Below are 14,758 nucleotides of genomic sequence, written 5' to 3'. Positions count from 1 at the left end.
GGCTTTGCAGAGTATCAGTGTTTCATCCCATCAATCTGTGTAATCTGCTGTTTATTGCTTCTCTGTATAACTACGGCTTTATCAGATTATTCTTCAGTGCAGTTTGTCATGGTGAACATTGTGTTTGATTGTGTTCTAGCCCTCATCAGCCAAGTCTCTACTTTTCTGCTCAACGTGTCAGCAAACGTGCTTGAATGAAGGCTGTGAAAAATGTGTTCTCAGTTAGGCCTGACTAGGCCTTTAATATGAGGCTGATATTTGTTTGCTTTTATTCTCTAAGGTCAGTTTACCTTTAGCTGTGGTAGCAGCCTGACTCTTTAGATGGTACTGTGGTTCCTCTGTCGTCAAAATGTATATAATAACTATATGCATTTCTCTGCATTTTCTAAAAGGTTCATTGTAATATTCCATTGTGTTAAACGAACTCAACAGATTTTCCAAGGTTTTCCAGGTGTATTACGTTCTTCTTTTGCAAAAGCTGAACTTTTAAACCAATGAAAGGTTTATGTTGATGTGTCAGTGAAGGCAGGACCAGTCTTTCATCCGCTCAGCCTATGTGCAATGACGTACTTTCAAAGTAAAACCCAGTTGAGTCTTGCCAGACCACAATGAGCAGAGTGAAAACAGTTGGTTGACGAGACCCGCTCTGCCAAGACCTGCCTCATGGGATTTTCCTGTTTGTGACACTTTGGTAGGTGCCACTGTGTGTGTGTGTGTGTGTGTGTGTGTGTGTGTGTGTGTGTGTGTGTGTGTGTGTGTGTGTGTGTGTGTGTGTGTGTGTGTGTGTGTGTGTGTGTGTGTGTGTGTGTGTGTGTGTGTGTGTGTGTGTGTGTGTGTGTGTGTGTGTGTGTGTGCGCGCGTGCGCGTGCGCGTGCATGCACATATCTAATGGTATGCACTAAGCACTGTGCACTGTTTTCTCCAGTTTCAGTCAGACTCCTTTGCCAGGGGAAGTTATATCTGCCAGTCCCCAGATTAGATTTTCTCTGTTCGATTTGATTTCCACTCTCATTGCAGGGCAGCAACATATCATTTGTTTACATTTGTTACTTCAGCCTTATGACTTCCTCATCTGCTGTGTAAGTGGTCTATAAACACATTTCTGCTCTTCCAGAAGTTCTCTTGTTTGTCTGTTGTGGGTGTTCCTGATATCTGGGTAACTCTTGCTTTTTCATGTCTTCATCCCTTTCCATGGGAACCATTTCATATAAAAAGTAGTAGTAGTAGATAGCAAGTTGAAGTTCGCCCTCAAAATTAAACATTTGCTGAAAATCTATTTTCAATGATCCATTTTTTAGTCTGCTTTTCTGGATAAATGTCATAATCGCTGTTTATATATACAAATACATTTTTGTATGCCTCTCAGCAGCCCCTATAAGCCATCTCCACAGGTCTATAAGGACTTACTTGTTAGTCACACATATCACCCATGTTTTGGTCACTTCTTGACACAAGTGATTCACTTCTTGGCAATTGTTGAATATATCACTTATACAGTCTGTATCCACTGCAGGTTAGAAATATCAGCTAGTCTGTAACCAATCCCTTGTATTGAAACACATCAAACATACAATGCAGTCCATACTGAAAAAGAGAACATTACAGTGGAATGTTAGCAGATTTTGTCACCATTGGCTGAGGGGGCTCACTGATTTTAACCATTTAGTGCTGCGCTTAGTACTTTGAACTTCTTATCTTACTCTCGGCCAGAAAGCAAATGAATGCAACTTTAATTGAAAATAATCATCTTGATTTTTTTCTTTTTTTCGATTTGTAGCATTTGTCAAGGTTCGCAATTCAAGTGGTGTCACATCATTGGTTTCTCAGAAGAAACATTGATATAATTGCCAATTAAACTGTGGCTATACTTTCACTATTACATAAAGATTTTTCAAGACCTCGCTTTGTGTCATCTAAAGAATTGCTGCTTTTCAAAAAATCTAAAAGTGACTCACTAAGTTGGCAAACCAGGATAAAAACTATAGACAAAAAACCTAGGAATCTGTCAGTTATAATACAATAATGATTGTTGTTACTTAAAAGTATCCAATACCCATGTTGATAAGCTGCTCAATAGTGCCTCACTGAGATTGCTGTTTCCAAAGGTCCAAACAGATAGCTTCCAATCAGAACTAAGAATTGATATTCATGGCAATATTAATGGATAACCGTTAAACAAAGAACTACACTGAGATTGCAGCGTTACAGTATCTGGTGTTATCGTGTCATGAAAGCTCTCCTAGTAAACATTCTCACAGAGTTACATATGTTGTCGTTATGCGTACAAAGTGAGAGCCTGTCTAAGGGCATGTTCAGAGACAGACTTCAACTTGTATTGGATGACAAATCAGGCATTGGTAACCAGGCTTGGACTAACAGAAAATCAATGGATCCAACAGCCTTTCCTACATCAATACAGTGTCTCACTTCCCTGCTCTCAATGCCTTTCTCTCACTCATACTCTTGCTTTGTATCTGTTTTTCACACTGCATTGTGTTTCTTTGTAAGCCACAGGCTTTGTCTCAAATAGTCAGGCTCATAACTGGGAGGATGCAGCTCTGTCGACGAGCAGCTTGGTGGGTGTGGAGGGGAGGGAGTTGGCGAGCCGGCGTTTGGAGTCAGGTTTCCCATAACCAGATCTTTATGAGGTGATGACTGCTGGAGGAATGCATGTTAATTCCCCTAATGCCAGTCATGTGACTTTCAGGGCGTGCTACCCTCCAGACTAAGTGAGCGGTCTGGGTGGTCAAAGGGAGAAAGAAATGACTATCCATACAGTGTGAGTTTGTCATAGTTATATACTGTATGCAGACTACGATTTGGTCTCAGTCTAAAGCTGTGTTTATTTGCAGGAATATTTTATTATACCATATTAGCAGGAGAGTGTGGCTTTGTGTTGCCTTCCCTCATGGCCAAACTTGACTTAACCTCCCGAAATGTAGTTCAACAATTGAAGTATTTCTGTCTATCTGTGAACACATAGTGGGCCAGAAGATTTGGAGTCGAGGCTGGGTTCAGCTTGCTGAAACATGAACGTGTAACAAAATTTTTTTTCTGTCATAGCAAAGTACTTCCATGTACTTGATTGATTTGTATTAAGAGTGAAAAGATATAGCAGCGTGTGCTTGCTTGCTGCTGGCACTTAGTTGCTAGGATTGATGTAGGTATTGACGCACGGCTTGACATCTTAATCCTTCTGGACCTTAAGTTTACAGTACAGTCACGCTCTGACGACTGGTACTGTTAAGATAAGAAAAGCACAGATTGCTGACTTAGCATGTTCAGTCTCATCAAACCTTCAGTGAATCCATCATTACAAACATATTTGGTCATACTTTGTTATGTACAACCTGATAGAACTTCCGCTGTTACCGCTGTGGAAAATCCAAATAAACGAGGACTTTGGTTCTTAAAGAAGAAAATAACGCTTTTCATTCATGAGCATTCTGAAAGCATTTTATTCCTCTCCATACTTTTTGAATTAAGGCAAACGTCAACGACCAGCAGGACCGGTCAGACACTGACTGAGAAAATATAGTTGGTTGCACTTTAATCAACCCTTTAATGGTGCATGCGGGGGAGACGTTCAGGACATTGGCACTGAGGGGATTAAAAGATTAGGTTCGCTTATAAAAGGACAGCAACAAAAACATAGGAACAAATCTCTGTTATGATTTAATGTTTATAATTAGTTCAAGAAACACAAAACCCTACAGTGTGTATGCTTGCAGTAAAGACCTTAAATGCAATTTCTGACTGGCATGTGTTCACAATTCTGGTCAGATTCAGCAATGTACAGCTCCACACATGCTCACAAAATAACAGAGCATGAGTAAGGGACTGTTTTTGTTGCACTTGATTGTCGTGTGTGATTTCTGAGCTGCCTGACTTTGCTCGGCTGCAGTCTGGAGATAGTGAGGCTGCATACTGCGTACACATCAGATAGCTTTTTATGACATTGTCTCATTTGGCAGATGGAGTCCCTACTGTAGGCAGGAGCCACGTACTGAGAAGACAAAAATGACCATACACAAGAGCTTTATCTCCCTGTGTGTCTCTCTCCTACACATTTGCACATTCTATTTTCCTCTTCTATTTTGTTATTCTCAGTCTCACACTCCTTCCCTTTCTCTTTCCCTGACACACACACACACACACACACACACACACACACACACACACACACACCTCAACTTTGAGAGAGAAACATTAACAGAAGAGTTAGGGCACACAGTGTTTGTGTTTGTGGATTGGTTTGAAGTGCAACTGACAAGGCGTTGATGCGTCAGGAGAGTCTCCGTTGACAGGCTGCTAATGCAGCGTGGCACGGGCAGAATGGGTAGCAGTGGCACACAGAGGAGGAGGAGGAGGGAGAGTAAACTGTACACCAACTCTTGGGCTGAAAGAAGTTGTTTGTCACTGCGGGTAGCAATTACTCAGCCCAGCTTTGAGTTAACTCCCATATCAGAAGGGTGGCCCCCTTTGCCAGGCAGAGAGAGGAGGGCTGTTGACACATTCTGCGGCCTGATCCTCGTGTTTGAACACACTCAGGCTGAGCTTCCACCTGTTGACTCTCCCCCCCGTGTCTGTGTTTGTGCAGGCAGCACTCAGCTTTATCCCAAACAGCTTGAATTAAAATAGTCACAGGTTACTGAGATTTGCAGATAAGGAATGGCACCAGGTCAAGCTCGGCGCTACAGCAGGGCTTTTGTAGCTGTTGCAGCTTCAAGCAGGATGCAAGTACATCAGGCTGTCCCAGCACTGCAGTCCACATGGGTGACTTCATAGGAAAAAGATAATCCCAAAACCTGGCTTATTGAATTCTTAACTGAAAAATTGCTTGACGTGGCAATCCATAATGTGCAGCAAATTATTTCTGATAAAACATTGAGAAGCATATCTTTTAATCCTTGTGTCAAACATTAAAATCATTTATTGATATCATTGTTTCTTTCTCGAATCGACCACCAAACAAGATTTACGTTTTGTCTCTGAGTGAAAGATACCAGAGGTATATCTGTCTTTTCAGCTGATCATGTGTAAAGTCAGCCCCAATGAGACCTCTGTTCTCTTGCCTTAACTGAAGACGTTGATCGTATCTCAGGTATGCCTCAGTCTAATGACGGAGAGTGCAAATATAAAGCAGCCGCCTGTGAACGGCTGCAGTAAGCTGTGTGGGAGAATTTGCACTGTGATCTCGACATCCACGCATCAGTGAAACTTGTGGGTGCAGGGAGGACAGCTTTTGAGAAGTCAGTTCCTCATTCTATATTTAACTGCTCTAGCGCACCTTTTGACTTGTCACTCTTATTTTATATATTAGTTGCACTATACTCATGCAGCATTTTGAGGCTTGGTGTCAAGCTGACAGGACTTAGAATCATGTTTCATTTTTGTTACAGTGATTCTGTGCTGCTGCTTCCCCTTAATGTAGCGGTTTGTTTCATGTCATGACTATTTTGCCTTTGAAGCACTAAATCAAACCTAAAGCTTAAGACTGAGAAAAAAAATAATATTGCATAGTAACTGGGCTTTTACTAGTAGCACATATTGCTAATGATTTATCAGCTCTATAAATGATATCATTTACCAAGCAGCTACTTTACTCAGAGCCATAGTACTTTTCATAATTACTCACTACCCTGCAGCAGACTTTGTGTTCTGGTAGAATTGTTCATAAAATACACAACATTTGCTTTCTCCCATTTAATAGGAGTAGTTTTTGTTAATTCATTTTGCAGCACAGAAAAGGAAAAGATGAGGAGTGCCTGTAGCAAGGTGTGAATATAGATTTAATTGTAAAAAGATAGCTGCAAAGATGATTGTATATTAATGGGCGACCTAAAGAAATAGAGACAAACCGCGACAGAAACAAGACAAAAGGAGAAAGATGCTGAGTGAAACAGAAGGTTTTCAGTCTCAGTGTTTTACAGGATCAGATAACATATCTACTGAGGATACTTATTGATTAGCATTAACAAAAGACTGGCACGCTCAACTCCATTAGCAAGCTGGTTGGTTGCAGGACAAAAACACTTTAAATTTACTACGTTAGATTCTTTGTTTATTTCTTGATTGTGAAAATACCGATGCACAGAAATACATTTGAGTATAAATTCCAAGATTTTAACATTTGTTAGGTTTGTGTTTAAAGGCTACATAACTATATTTGCTATATTTGCTACATTGCTATAATAAGCAGTATTTCTTTCTTCCAGGTCAAGTTTTTGTATTTCAGGACTGTCATCTGAAGGTCTGATAAAGTGGTGGTTGTGGCTCAGTGGTGTAGTCTATCGTCTCTGAACCGGAAGGGTGGGCTTTTGATCCCCATCTCCTGCAGTCATGTGTCAAAGTATCAAATTACTCTCACTGCTACACCAGTAGCGTGTGAATGCATGTCAGTGGAATAATACTGATTGGCAGTTGTTCACTTTATCAAGCAGCTTCTGCCATTAACATCAGTGTGGATATGGTGGGAATGGGTGATGTTTCTTGAATTTCCCTCGGGATCAATAAAGTATCTATCTATCTATCTATCTATCTATCTATCTATCTATCTATCTATCTATCTATCTATCTATCTATCTATCTATCTATCTATCTATCTATCTATCTATCTATCTATCTATCTATCTATCTATCTATCTATCTATCTATCTATCTATCTATCTATCTATCTATCTATCTATCTATCTATCTATCTATCTATCTATCTATCTATCTATCTATCTATCTATCTATCTATCTATCTATCTATCTATCTATCTATCTATCTATCTATGTATTATAAAAGAGCTTTGTGTAGTCAGAGGAGTAGAGAATCGCTGTAAAAGTCTATGTGATTGATTGATTCAACTTCTTTATTTAGGAATTTAGCATGCCAATGTTTGCTCATTAGAACCTTATAATACAGCTGGACTGATGGTCATGTCATTAAAAGATTCTGGTCATAACCAAAAGAGTTGGTCATCACAAAATAAGAAATAACAAAGCATCAACATTTATTCTCCGCAAGGTGTGTTGAAAGAATGGAAGATAATTTCTCAGATAGTGGTTGAAATATTTGAGTCTTCACCAAAGAGCTTTTCAAACAACTAACAGACATCAGTTTCACAAAAGCCATTCTGCTTTCATGGCTAAACGATATACGATTATTATTATTACGATAGGTATTAGGTATAGACACATTTCTCCGGTTGGATTAACGGTGCTGCCATCTTGCATTGGCTGCTGTTACTGCAGTGGTACTATTTAGATTTGACATATTGGACATATTTTACAATAACAACCTGATTGCATATTAGAAAAATAAAGAAAAACTCATCCATTGGCTACATATGTGATGAAATTCTATGTAATATAACATTATTCAAGCTAGTTAGCTTAATCTGTTGCATAAACCATCACAGACTAGTTGCTATCTTTGGTAATGTATTTTTATATACATTACCAAAGATATTCATGAAGCACGTTTTATTGTATTTTTTGCTAACTGTCTTTAGTTTTGACATATCCGCTACAAAAGAAAGGTTGCTCAACATTATTTCATTATTGTCCTGGTAAAGGAAATTACTTAGAATTATAGTTATATTGTATCAATTGTCCTCTGAATAATCTCTTAGTACTCTGTACAAACAGTGAACGTCTGTAAAGTGTCTGCTTTCATACAGTTTGTGTTGTACACTTGCTGTGTTTTTCCCAAAGTTAAAGATTTTCATGACTGTAAGAGTAGCTTATAATAATAATGCCCCAGGTTGTTCCTGTAATCCTTTACTGTGTTTTAAAAGGTGAAGTTACATATTATATTGCAATGTAAAAAGTAGACATATATTCATTTTTTTGAGAGCTTGCAGGCCTCTCAGGCAGCAATAATGGCAGTGACAGTTTACAGTTTTCCACTGGATTATTTTATCGGTTAGATGTTGGCATCTGTTTAAAAAAATGGACAGTATAACATGTCATTCCCAATGCTTTCATTGTCTGCTAACATCCCTCATTAGTGTCTTAACCTGTTCACTTTTGCCAACAAGAGAAACGGCCATTCAATATCTAATTTTGTGACTTTACCATGGGATAAAAAGGTGATGTCAGACTTATGACGAATAATGTGCCAAATAAAAACGTGTATGTTGTTCCTTCATTTAATGAGGAGTTGGTGAGTGTTGTGATGAAAAAGCCACTTCCACTCAAATCATGTGTGCATTTAGAGGTTGTTGTTCTAAATCAACGGAAACAGGTACAGTAATATTGAGCCATAGTGTGGTTTATACTTTAGGAGGGCTCTCTCTTAAAATGGATTTTGTTTCTATCACAACACCACAGCGGATGGTCAGTTTACTGGAACACCACACGTCTGAAATAATCTGCCCCTGGAACAGAGAGATCCCTCTCTGAATACTCCCAAATCTGCCAGTTTCACTGCTTGTGTCTGCTCTTTATGGGGTGAAAGTCCAAAAATATGCCATCTGTATGGCTGTCTCTAAATGTGCAAACCACTCATTCGGTCTAAATTATAGTCTTTGGCTTTTCTAAATCAGTATGAATATTCTTATGGAGCATGATGTTTGCATTTTAGGTGTCACTTGCTTTTGCATAGTATTGCGTAGATTTGTGTGTGTCATTTAAGCTAAACAGTCTCATGTGACCATACCACAGGGGAGGGCTTGTTTCCATTTACTGTAACTGAGAGCAGCTTTGCATACTGTGAGCCTGACATGGTTGGGGCTGCTGAGTTGCATATGGTTATCTTTTTTTCATGGCCTTATGAAAGTTTACTTTTATCCCTTTACGTTGGTGGCACTTTGCATTTTCAACTCAGTCTTCAAAATATTTGTTTTACTCTCTGCTGTGACTCCAAGGGTGGTTGAACCTCCTCTGAGCTCCCTCTAACCAGACTGTGCATCTACAGGGTTGTCCCCGGCCGTGCTAATCGTTACGTCTGTGTCGAGCAACTTTCCTGTCAATCACCGCCACAGTAGGACTTTTGTTCCCAGGCCTCTGACACCCCCCCCCCGTCAGAAGCCCTCAGTCTGAGGAACAGAAGACAAAGGGATGATGGATGAGTGAAGGTCCCTCACAGGGAAGTACAGTATAGAAGGTGTGTGCTGTAAAGGGTGACAATGAGCACATTCAGACGAACACAATACAGAGCCTGGGCCAGTGAAGGCAGCCTGCGAGCAGCATCAGGCCAGCACAGTCCCCTACGGCGTTCAGCCAGCAGCCGCACAGAGCTAGAGGTAATCACCAAGTGCTGAACAACACTGCTATTGACTGGGAGAAAATAAAATGAGAGAGGAAACACTCTGAAGAGACAGAACAACTGGAAACGCATAGGGGAAAGGAGACAGAAACAAAAACAAGGGATCTGATATTGAGAGTAAATCAGCAGGTGTTTGTAAGATGAGCTTGAAAGGACATTAAAAAAGAGGGAAAGGACACTATCCATAAGAGTTGGATGCTTCAATACATCAAGTATACAAGCTCAAGTCAGATTGCATCTTTTTAAAGTCAAATCTCTTCACTTACCATTTTATTCAGTAACAGCATAAAATACTGGATTTATTTTTTTTGTATGTCAAAGATAATTGGTAATAAAATTATTATAGATCGTCTAAGAAAATATATTATTTGTAGGAAGCTGAACAATTAGATAATACTGATTTATGGAGAAGGGATCAATTTAAGAAGGGTGTACTTCTTCCAACATCTTTTTCCGACATAGGCCTACTATTCAAACCAAATCATACCCGCCTTTCTCGCCACTCGCCTTGCTTTCAAGTTTTGGCAAATGTTATTTTTAAGTCTGTTGGCTATTTGTATGATCATTTTGCTCTTTTTCGTGTTTTTTACATTTCTAAAATAAATGTCAATTTCAAACTGAAAAAACTTGGAAAAAAGGCCCCTAAATTTTGATTTATTATTTGTACCAGGTGTAGAATTATCTACAAATATTCCTCTTTAAAATAATCCAGAGATGATCAAACTGCTGAATCCCCTAATGTCTTCCAAAAACCTGTTTTTCTCTGACTTATACCCGTGTCAGTCACAGGTTGTCAGGAGGGTCTTCTAGCATAGCTGCTGCAAATTTGTTTGAAAGTTGTTAGCTTGTTTTGGGTAAGGAGTCTCTCAGTAATTCTCCTTAATATTCTTTTTTTTAAACAAGAGGCTTTCTGTTTCCCTCTTTAATAAAGGTGTTTAATACAGGTAGACATTATGAATGAGTTAAGCAATTTCCAAATTAAATGTCAGTATTTCTTTGAGCCTCTGTGGAGGGGCTAGCTTAACTGCTACAGTAGCTGATCCTGAGCTCATGAGCAGAATACAGTTCTTCACCAAGATAAATAATATATTGCAATGTGATGTGAAACACTGCGACAGTAGTCAGATAAGGATGTATTAATAAAATAAAGTTGTGAGAACTATGAGAAGTAACAAATAGTGAAAGCTTCAGAATTGAACAGCTAAATCTAATTCAACTAAGAAAATGAGTCCAGTACAGCACATAAAGAAAAAGAATCAAGCAATTTGAGGATAAACATCCCTTTTATATTGCATGTCATCTGAGTCCCACTCGGCCTTCACGTGTTGCCAGCCTGTAAAGTCCTATTTTCACTCTCTCTGGTGTCTGCTGATCAGACACCCAGCCATCCGCTTGTTCTGTGTGCCGGCTCGTCGCTGTGTGAACATGTTTATTTTAGAGTGTGTGACTCACACTTCCTGTGCTCTGCCAATGAGGCAAAGCTGTATGGAACAGCAGGGTCCGTTCATTCTCAATTCTCTCTCTCTGTCTCTCTTTCGCCCTCTCATGTGTTGCAGCGCTGATAGGACCAGCCGGACTTCTGCTTAATGCAGGGTTTGCTTGAATGGATGCCACTCTGGCGTTCATTATAAATATGCAGAAGTTGGAAGTAGAGGGTTTACATGAAGAGACATTTGCATTACATATAGAGTTTTTTACTGAAGAAAATACTTTATTGACTGCAAAATTTTTATAACTTTGCTGATAATAAGGTAAGAATGTTAACGAAAAGCCAGAGTTCAGCGTAAGACGTGATTATCATCTTATCTTATTGGCAATTTGTATCCAATATTGAGTGCTTACAACTTTGATAACCCTGTAACTCTCTCGGTGCGTTTATCCCCCTATCCTGTTTGGTTGCAGCAGAAATGTTGGAAATGTGACTTTTTTTTTGACTGAGAAGATGGTGTATGGACATTATACTCGATGTTCCTTATGCTGCAGGACTACGAGTCGTTTTGAGATTCTTCTAGCAAATGCATCTCCCTCCTCCTCCCCTCTTACAGTCACCAGCTTTTTTTTTTTTTTTTTTTTTTACCTCACTCATCTTCTCTCTCTCTCTCCTTCTCCCTCTCTCAGCAATACACCCACTCAAACAGTCATATCCGCTCACTCTCTGGCTCTCCCTGCTTGTCTTGCACTGCCTGTAAAGCGTCTCTGAGGGGGAAGACCAGACTGCTCTGTCAGGTAATCCAAACTGAGCCTGTCTCTCTCTCTCTCTCTCTCTCTCTCTCGCTCCCTCCCTCCCTCTCTTCAACTTTTCTTTAAATCAATCTTTGTCTCCTCTTCTCTCTTTGATCTACCCTGTTTTTTACCTTCAGAGACTTGATTTTTTACTTTATTATACTTGTCAGCTATGGTAAATGACTTATTAGAAGTTATTGCTATCAAGCTTGTGTCTTCTGTGAACGTAAAAAGTTGTTTTCACTGGTTTATGGTAAACTTCGTTGAAACTTTATAGCATGTCAAATATTTTCACTGTACTATATAGACAAAAGGATAAGATTCACATCAAGAGATTGTATTAAGTAGGGAAGAGTCCTTTCAAAGCTAGAGGATTTCAATTGACTATTTGTTCCTTTTTTATGTTCCAATCTGAAATAATGTCCGAAGTAATTATAGGTGCACCTTAGTAGAAAACTGTTAAAACTCTGAGTGCAATCCTCTCCTGACACTTAAGTTGTGCATTCCTCTGCTCCTCGATGCCACTTGTGTTTGATTAAAAGACGCTATTGACCTGCAGTTCACTGGTTTGTGTTAAATCAAAGTGAACACAGCAACGGTTGTGATCTGCCAATCTCATCAAAGCCCTGCGAAATCCCTCTCAACACCCTCTCGTCTCAGTGGAGCAGGGATTCCCGAAGATGCATCCCTCACAGAGTTGAGAGGCTGAGTGAGTGAGTGCACTGGTATGAGGTGGTTATTTTCACAGACGTCGCCTTCCTTCTCCTGCTGATGCTTTCCTCTTGTGTTCTTTCCTCTGGGCTTTCTTAGTGTCGTTCTGTGAATGGTTGTTGCAACTCCCTAGGATTTTGGGTTTCAGTGTGATTGACAGTGTCTTATTTTTGCATTCATTTTCCATATATGTTATAGTTGTTATTGTGCCTTATGGTATCAAATGTTGTGTTGCTTCAGTGAGTTTATGTGGTTTGTGATATGACAATTCTGCATGTAATTGTCCAATTGTGTGATGTGGTATCTATCAGTTGTCATCCAAACAGGTTTTAATGTCAAAAGTTATGCCAGCTCGTTAATACATGCAGAAGCCAAACATTTCCCCCCTTTACTTCCTGCTGCCAGTATGCGTATGTAGTCAGAAAGGATGCTGGGAGATAAATTTAGACCTCCAGCTCCCTCTCCATCTGCCATTGCTCGGAGTAGGCTGGTTTCCATGGGAACCAGCACCGGGCTACTGCCAGTAACAGAGAAAGGGGGGAGAGAGAGGGAAGTGTGTGTCTGTGTGTGTAAGTGTGTGCTTGAGTCGGTTTGTGCGTTTTGAGGCGAGATATGACAGCAGATATTTTAAAAACACTTTGGAGAGTTTATGTGTTCTCAGGGCACGAGGTAATTTAATGTTAAGCTCATATTTTCATCCGTCATTTGCTGGCTGCGTGAACACGTTGGGTTATTGATGAGGAAATGAACACAAACTCTGCCAGCCGCACACTCCCCGCGCATGATGATGAAGTTTTTACTGTAAATCTGCTGCAAAGCTCCTGGCTGCTTATTGAGCAGGAGGTGAGCTAAATGTTTGCTTTATTACAATTAGTGTTTATGAATGTAACTTCAGGAGATTCACAGAGATGATGAAAGGCTTGTGTGACAGTGTGTGTGTGTGTGTGTGTGTGTGTGTGTATTTGACATTGACAGCTTGCAGGGATGTGCGTGTGTTTGTTAAGGATGCTGAGTATCTTCTGGGTGTCACAGCTCCCTTGGGTACCTGCATCAAAGTCTGTTTCTGCTGACGAAGCCTCTTTTCATATTCCCATACAAACACATCAATGTTCACACATTTCTCACTCTTTCTCTCTGTGGATAAGTCAGTAAACACATTTAAGGCACGGAGATCGGTTTACACAACACGTCACAACATACTCCATAAGACTGTTTTGAGAATTATTGGGCAATTGGTCATTCTGGATAATGGTGAACCACTGGGGAGGATAAGAGTTTTTAGATTTAGCAAATTGGCACTGTGTTTAGCTTTGCGTTTCTGAGCTAAACCTACAATCAAAGTGGTAGATCAAGGTGAATAAAAGAAGTTGCATCAGTGGCTTCCTGCTTACACCTCATCCTAAAAATAGAGCATGGTAACAACAGCCCTTCTTCAAACTTATCAAAAGGGTTACAAAAATGAACACAACCTGTTTGTTGGCTTTACAAGTAGTCTAATCCTTTAAAAAAAAATAATAATAATTAAAAAAATAATAATATATATATATATATATATATATATATATATATATATATATATATTTGGCTTTATTATAAAGGGAGGAAAGTGGACAGAGGCGGAGATCAGGGAGAGAGAGTGGGAAGAGGCGTGTGTGAGGGGAGCCAAGGGCCGGACGCTAACCCCCGGCCGCCCGCGTAAGGACTATAGCCTCGATACATGCCGCTGTATCGACACTGCCGCTGCTCCACCAGCATCCCCATATAGTCTAATCCTTTTAATATCACTTTTCTGTATGGTGAATGGGCCAATGGTTCAAGTGTTGAATGTGAGAGAAGCCCATTAATAACAAGTCATGCCTGTGGAATGAGGATGATGAAAGAGGAAAACCCCTCCTCGACTGACAGCAGGAGGACCGGCTGACTGGAATCAGAGAGGGTCACTTCAGGGAGCTGCAACTGATTTTCTACTCAGATGTGTCAGAGTAGATTCATGGCTCGTGTTTTTTAGGTGGGTTTGACTGTGAGGAGTGTAGTATTGTACATTGTTCACTGTACCGTCTGTGTTTGGGCTTCTTTAGGCTTGACTCTTGCATTCTTCTCCCTCATCTTCCTGGCAGAGCCATGACTCCGTGTTTCCCCTCTCAGAGCTGGCAGTCTAGACGGCCATGAATAATGTAAGCAATGCTCTCCCCAACCTTTAAAACGTCTAATCGCCCTGTTTAAGGGCTGCGTCAACTGGTCTGCCAGAGATTGTTAAATTTACACTCTGATAGCCAACTACATGGAAGAAAAAAAAACATTTATTACAGCAAGATGATTCTCTTGGTGCTCCCAATCCTGTTTAATCTTATATTCTATGCACAGCATTTTCTTTCTTTTTGGCATTAATACTGTCTTTGTTTATACATGTTATTAGATATGTTTATATATTAACTCACTTGGTTGCCCCCCCCCCTTTCTTAAGTATCTACTGTAGTTTTTCTTTCTCCAGTGTGTGCAGAACATTCTGCAGTAAGGACTGGAAATGTATCTTGTTAAGCTTAACTACCTTTTTTATCTAAATCC

The 14,758-nt window shown here is 39.9% G+C and overlaps 1 protein-coding gene across 4 annotated transcripts in view; it reads left to right on the top strand.

The window, feature by feature from the left end:
- hivep3b (HIVEP zinc finger 3b) overlaps nucleotides 1–14,758 on the top strand; it is a 49,737-nt gene that overhangs the window by 9,743 nt on the left and 25,236 nt on the right. Inside the window, exon 2 of one of the 4 annotated variants that reach the window (XM_079343151.1) lies at nucleotides 14,311–14,367. The exons of 1 other annotated variant lie outside the window; for it this stretch is intronic. The gene's annotated coding sequence lies outside the window, so the exon portion shown is untranslated. Of the gene's footprint in view, nucleotides 1–11,377; nucleotides 11,486–14,295; nucleotides 14,368–14,758 lie in introns of those variants that run through there. 2 more of the 4 variants (XM_079343150.1, XM_079343152.1) reach the window with 2 other exon arrangements.

Source organism: Symphodus melops (assembly GCF_947650265.1).
Source record: "Symphodus melops genome assembly, chromosome: 5".
Classification (NCBI taxonomy): domain Eukaryota; kingdom Metazoa; phylum Chordata; class Actinopteri; order Labriformes; family Labridae; genus Symphodus; species Symphodus melops.
The sequence above is the reverse complement of the archived record's forward strand: the minus strand, read 5'-3'. Positions and strand labels throughout refer to the sequence as shown.